General features: G+C 38.5%; 1 pseudogene; it reads right to left on the bottom strand.

Moving 5' to 3' along the window:
• Positions 1-2516: 2516 nt before the first annotated feature.
• Positions 2517-4154, bottom strand: LOC101418513 (importin subunit alpha-1 pseudogene; annotated as a pseudogene).
• Positions 4155-5967: the final 1813 nt, after the last annotated feature.

The following is a 5967-nucleotide window of genomic DNA, read 5'->3' as shown; positions in this document are numbered from 1 at the left end:
GGTATTTTGCATCAGCACCCCTTTGATTGGCTAACACACTCTCTTTCTGCCCCCTTTCCCTTCTCTTCTCAATCTGGAATGCCTAGAAAACTTGTATTGTGTTTTGAGTTGTAGTTCAATTCCATGTGTCTCTGCTGAAATTATTCTCTTTTATCTATCTGCTCTGCTATCCATCTGATTTTAGATGTACTATTTTATGCATCATTAATTCTTTCCTCTGTCTGTTCAAACCTGCTGTTATGTACGTCCACTCTGTTTTTTATTTCTTACATGGTGCTATTCATCATCAGATCTGTTATCTTTTTATATATGTTTGTGATTTCTTCAGTATATTCCCCAGTGTATTCTTGAAATCCTTTATCTCTTCCTTCACTTCATTAAGTTGTTTCATGATATTTATTTGCATATCCTTAATTTTTTTTCCATGTTCTGCATCTCCTCCTACTTTTTTGGTTGGTTTATTAGCCTGGGCCATGTCTTGCTGTTTCTGTGTACTGCTTGTAGTTTTTTTATTGGTGTTTAGGTATCTGTTTATTTGATAGACCTATTCAGATGGTTGGCTTCACTTACTATTCTAGGATTTTATTTGTTTGTGTATGTATGTGTTAATGCTCCTCTTTGACACTTGGCTCCACTGATTCTATATCTTTGTACTTGTCCTTTTTCCCTTGAAAAAATCCTAAGACCATAGAATAGGAAAGAGAGAAGAAGAAAAAAGAATAATAGTAATAAAAAAAGATAGAAAAGGAAACATAAAAACACCAGGAATAATAAGCAACAAGAGTGAAAAATCATAAAAAAATACAGAGGAATAATAATTTCAGAAAGTTAGAATAAAAAATCAAAAAGAAAAAAAATAGAATAAAAAAAAGTCAGAAAGATGAGAAGAAAATAAATGAAGAGTAAGCAAGGGAAAATGGAATGAATGAAAAGCAATATATGAGGGAAAATTAAAGAAAGAATAAAAATAAAGAAACTAAGGAGAAGTTAAGGAAAGGAAAAAAGGAAACAAGGAAATTATTTAAAAAAAAAAAACCCTGAAAAACTGGCTTCTGCCTTAGACCTCTAGGAAATGTCTTAGGGTGGCAGTGCTCCTCAATCACCCTCCAGCCTGCTTTCCACATGTAAGGTACCCACTTTCAGCCAATAAAGTTAAGAATAAAAATATTACAAATTACCTAAGAATATAAAATAACAGATTGAAAATCCTAAAATAAAATAAAAAAATCTCAGTCTACAACTGTATTAGCCATAGGGGTGCTGATCCAAAGTACTAGATATCCTCTGGATTTTAAAAAGTATTTATGTAGGGTAGAACCTTACAGTTTTAAAACCATAAAGAATTCAACTCAAGATAATGTAAGAGGTAATTTCTCGCCCAAAGTATGTTGCCATGCATTGATGCAAGATGGCTGCTGATATCTGTGAGGGTTCAGCTTTCCTCTTTCCTCTAAAAGCTCTGTGTGTCCAGATTATTCTGATCCCAGATGTAGGCTGTAATAGGCTCATCTCTTTTCCTAGGGCTTGTTTATTTCAGGGTTCTGCTGCTCTGTTCTCCCCTCAAGGTCATCTGTAAACTATCATTGTCATCTCTCTTCCCAGGGTTACAAGATCCTCTGTGTACCTTCTTGGTGTGTCTACTTCCATGTGATTTTTTTTTTATCAGCCCACAAAGGGGGCTGGGACTCAATGCTGAGCTGCACAATAATGATGTGGTTGAATCAAAGCCTTAATCTTAACATAAGTTAATCAAACATCTCAGATGAATCTAATACAATCAAAGGTTTATCACACTCAGAGAAACAGACCAGTTTGCAAACATAAACCATATCTCACTTTGGAATTCATAAATATTATTAAACTGCCACAGTATTTTCCCTGTCACAAGATAGCAGCTGGATGCCTGACAACCTGCTGGATAACCTTCTGGATCCCTTCTCTTAAGAGTTACTGAGAATTGAACCAGAGACCTAGTATATGTGAGGCAGGTGTTCCTCCTCTGAGGTACAGCCACTCCACAAGTTAGGCAGGCTTCTAAAAGCTTATCTTGCTCCCCCAGCCCTCTTTTCCCTCAGGTGAGTTGGGCTTCTAACAGTTTGCAAGCTGTCTTTCTGGACTTCCTTCTCTATAAGGCTTGATAAGTGCCTGACCACCTACCCGCTCACTGACCTAATGCCTCTCTCTCCCAGGGTGGTTGGTAGTGACAGCCCATCTGATCAGATATTTACCCCTCTCACTAGGAGTTCTTCAGTGCTGGCTGAGGTCTTTGTTTTTTTGGAATTTAATCTTTGTTTACAGGACAAACTACAAGATAGGAAATTCCATGTAGAAATAAGAAACACATTGAAGACAGGCTTCATTCAGTATGTACAGTTTGGAACTGTTCAAGTATAGTTGCACTGTAAAAAGTTCTATATAACAAATCACATTTTTAAAAAAATTCTTAGTAGAGAAACAGCAAGACAACCTTATACCAAACATAGAGCACAAATAACTTTATACCTCAGCTGTATAATCTAAAAGTTAAAAGTCCCAAGAGTACCATCCTGAACTTGGAAAGAATAAACTTCAGAGGTAGTTTCTGGTACAACGTTCTGATCATCTTCTTTCTTTACAGAGAAATACTTCTCAACAAAGCTTAATTAAGCCTTGAAAACAAACTCATTTTCATGGTTTTGTAGACCTTCAATTTTGTCCAATCCTTGACATTCTCCAATCATTACACTAAGTTTCTCAGTTTCACCTAGTTTCTCAGCAGCTTGAATGATGTTTGAAATGGCATCCAGAATAACCAGAATAATTTTGGTATCTTTTGCTGTTAAATGGTTCATCAAAGGTTCTGTTATGCCACAATTGACAAGTTATGCCATCTCTTCAGCTGTTCCTCACTTGTATAGTTGGTTACAGCCCATACAGCTTCCTTTTGTGCCTTAAAGTCTTCCATAGAAAGAATGCTAATGAGGAAAGGGACCAATCCATGATTCATTACTTGCTGTATCTGGTACTGATGGCCAACTGTGATGTTTGACATTGTCCAGGAAGCTGCTTTCTGAATATTAGTTTTTGAGTTAATTAGCAGGTTGGGAAAGACAGTAAGTGCTCCTTCATCTATTACAACCTGAGTCTGTTCATCTGTCCCAGTAACATTATTCCCTTTGGTACTTAGTGCGGGAGTCATACTTGGCAATTCAGAGCACCTAGGAGCTTCACAAGCTGGGGCACAACTCCAATTTTCTCAAGCATTTCAATGCATTCCTTTGGACCATCAGTAAGATAGGAAGTGGCCCAGCAGGTATCTACTAATACTTACAGGTCATCAGGATGCAGATGAACTAGAGTAGGAAAAATTTGCTCAACAGCATCTAACAGGGGTTCAGGATTCTTGCTTCAACAAAGGTTTGAAAATGTCCAGGAAAGTTTACATAAGTAACTATGTGATTAAGATGATATTTCAGGAACTGCAAGTAGATCCAACAGAGGATCAATTTCACCAGACTTGATAACCAAGTCTTGGAAAGATGAGCCATCACCTGCAATGTTTCCTAAAGTCCAAAGAGCTTGTTCCCATAAGTGAACATGCAGAGATGCCAACAGAGAAATGAATGCTGAGATAGTACCTCCATCTACCACAGCCTTGGTCTGTTCTGATGTCCCAGAAGCAATGTTTGTGAGTGCCAAATCAGGCTCAAGCTGAATGGGAGTACAAGCAGTCTGACCAAGAAGGACACAATTTTGGAATCAAAACAGCATGGATTATGCTGTCTTTGGGGAGCTGTTTCTTCCTAGAAAGCAATTTCCTCTGGCTTTTCAAATTGTTGCTATTTATGCCTTTGACAATGTCATCAGCAGACTAATTTACAGTGCCCTGGTTGTTACGGTTTTCCTGCAATGGAGAAGTAGTGTCATCAGAAAAAGAGCTGATATTTCTCCTTTTCAGCATCTGGTCATCCTTCTTAGCTTTCTTTAGCTCCACATTTATTCTATAGGCTGCCACCTCATTCCTGTAATGTCTTTACCCTTGTTCTTGAATCTATTAAGGCAAGCAGCTGGGGAATTAGTATTCACATTGGTGGATATGGTTATGAGACAATGGGAGAAGCTGTGGAGAAGGGTCAGGCCTCCTCAAGAGGCAGTGCTGACCTCATAAGCTGCATGTCGACTGTTCTGAAAATGCCCACTATGGCTCATGCTGATGGCTGTGTCTAGAGTAATTTTAGAGAATCCAAGGGGACTCAGCTGGCCAAAGTCACTGAAAAGAAACCACTCTTTGCTCCCCACCAGGCCTCTCTTCCTCCCAGGGAGAACATTATTTCCCCTCTCAGCTGGCTGAAGTGAGCCAGGAATTTTACTGAGGCTGTTTGCCTTGAAGTTGGTGTATCTGTGTTGTTCCCATCCGCAGGGGCAAGTAACTAACAATTTTCATCTGGTCTCTTTGTCTTTATATTCCTCTCCTTCCTGGATGATGTGAAACACTCTCCTTTTCTGCAGATCCCCTAATCAGCTCCCTTGGATAGTTTTTTGCCTTTTCTCTATAGTTTTATTGAGAGAGCTGAGGCTTGTGCACATACTGCAATGCCATTTTTCCCAGAAGCCCCCTATTACTGTGTCTTCTTGATGCCCTTTATCTCTTTAGCCATATTGTCTTTAAAATAATTGATTTGATTTAGGAGATTTGAATGAATCTCATTAAATAGATAAATAGCTGATGGTGCTATTTGGCAGACCTCTCAGCTCAAACCCTGGTCAGAAGTGTTTGCTGTAACACCAACTGAAAATTTGACAGAGTTTCCTGCCTCAGGACTATTCAGAACCTCACAAATGAAACTTCCTTAAAAGATGTTCTCTCTTTTTTTTTTTTCCCTGACAGGCCCTTCCTTTTCCTGGGTGGCAAATATTTCCACTCCCCTCTGCATCCTTAACAACCAGTCCTTGTCATTATGGAGGTTATTTAAGGGGGTCAAATCTCCTTAGTTCCCTGCTGGTTCCCAGGGCAAACAATGTGGCCCCACCTGACCTAGAAGGATTCTTGGGACACAGCAAATGTAATTTTCTGGTCAAAAGCTGAATCAGCTTTAAGATGTTTCCTCTCTATCACTTTTCCTGTTGAAGTGGATCCCTGTGGCCCCTCTGTCCATAGCCACCTGCCAGAGACCATAAGGCTTAAAATGGTGCATTCTGAGGTGTGGGGGATGGGTACGAGCAGCTTCACCTGCAGTTTTTATCACAAATTTTTTCCCATTGAGAGTCTTTTTCTTTTTCTTTGTCCCTCTCTCTTCTGAGTGGTGGCTAGCCTTTCCATGATGTCCTATACCTTAAAATATTTTTTCTAGGTAGTTTCTGCCTGTCCTCTATTTTTTTGGAGAGAAGTGAATCCTGCATTTCTCTAATCCTCCATCTTCCTGGGAGTTCTTCTGGATCTTTATAAAACTTAAATTCCAGCATAGTCTGTTCTCCAAAATTATCATGAGCCCCACCTGAATGGTAAGCCAATTTAAATCACTTACTTTTGCACTCTTCTTTTAACAATTGCCCTGCTTGTGGTTGATGAATTCATAATAATCTAGGTTATACTTAAGCTATATACTAAGAGAAGAATTTTGTATATTGGCTCTGTAAGGTAGAGATGAAAACATAGACCTTAGATTAAAAAGAATGAGTGAGGGTAAAAGTGTAGACTTCAATATTTTAAGGTAATGAATTCTCACAGCATTTAAGTTCTACTGTTTCATGGTTTAGTATTTCTTACATTAAGAAGAGTAATAATTGAGAAAGAAGAAAAGGGTTTTGTGAGCTAAAAGCATGGTTTAGAAATAATGTGAACAGAGTACATTCATGCAATGCAGCTAATCTATTATTGGCTTACCTCATCAGCTGAGTATCAAGGTGTGTTCCAAAGGTAACATGAGCAAATGCCTGTATTTAGAAATAAATTCCTACAATTCTTACAGAATGGCATCATCATGTATT

Source organism: Dasypus novemcinctus, chromosome X, assembly GCF_030445035.2.
Source record: "Dasypus novemcinctus isolate mDasNov1 chromosome X, mDasNov1.1.hap2, whole genome shotgun sequence".
Taxonomy (NCBI): Eukaryota; Metazoa; Chordata; class Mammalia; order Cingulata; family Dasypodidae; genus Dasypus; species Dasypus novemcinctus.
This window is presented reverse-complemented; position numbering and strand designations above follow the sequence as displayed.